Genomic DNA, 1,139 nt, shown 5'->3' on the forward strand with positions numbered 1-1,139 from the left:
CGGCCAGCAGCAGTGGAGGGAAAGAGAGGAGGGCTTTACTGAAGTGTGTTCCGCGCACATCAAGCCAGTCGTCCAGTTGTGTTTTTTTTCTTTTACAGTCATTTGTTTTATCTTGTTTCTCTCATTCTTTTGTTTTTCATTTTTGCGTCGAGGCTTGAAGGATTTCCTCGCTTTGCTGCCGAGGAAAGAGTTCCGCTCCGCCGGGCCGGGGCCTTGTGGCAAGCTTGGTTCAGATGCTGGTTGATGGTAAAACGGGGTACAGTCGGATTTGTCACGCGTGCTGCCACACACACCTCAAAGCGTTTGGCCGCTGTGGCCATCTCGTTAGGACCCCTTCACTGCCTGTAGCCCTTCGAGGCTCCGTATAAAAAACAGCCTCATTCCTGCCACCCGCCTCCTACCCCATTCCCATATTGCTCTCCCTCTATCCTTGTTTCTTTCCCCCTTCCCGTGGTAAGAATCCAAAAGGCATGAAACGCGTTCCACAGCCAGAAAACTGAGTTCTTGGATCAAGTACACTGTGCTTGATCACGGTTTCAGTCAAGAACATTTGCCTTAATCCTAGTCAAAATTGCTTGGATCAAGGCAAATGCTCTTGACTGAAACCGTGATCAAGTACAGTGTTCTTGATCCAAGAACTCAGTTTTCTGGGTGCAGTGTACCTGCATTGCAGCATCTTTTGGTTAATTTGAACGATGCTATTGCAGCTTTTAGTTAGAAAATTATCACTCAAAGTCGTCCATATTACCCAAGATTGAATTTTATACTTTTCCATAAGACACTCAGATACACTAATAATCTAACACCATAGAACTGCCAAATTCTGTATCACCTTGCTCCACTACAACCGTAAGAATTGGATCATTAAATACCCACGTGTATCACAGTGACAACGACAAACTATAGACGTAATAAAGAATGATGTATATCAATCCAAACATGTGTTAAATCTGAATCTTTTGCGAATTAGTTATTGCCGCATGTATTTGTCAAACTGTGGCAGAAGTTTTACCTGCTATCTCCCTTTTAATTAATCAGCTTAAAATTGTTCAAAATTATTTATTTAAGGGAGCGGTGTTGTACTACTAAAGCGGGACTTTTCAGTCCCATTTTACAAATACTTTCAATAAATTCCCCCC

Source organism: Frankliniella occidentalis, unplaced genomic scaffold (assembly GCF_000697945.3).
Source record: "Frankliniella occidentalis isolate FOCC.00 unplaced genomic scaffold, Focc_3.1 Scaffold162, whole genome shotgun sequence".
Lineage (NCBI taxonomy): Eukaryota > Metazoa > Arthropoda > Insecta > Thysanoptera > Thripidae > Frankliniella > Frankliniella occidentalis.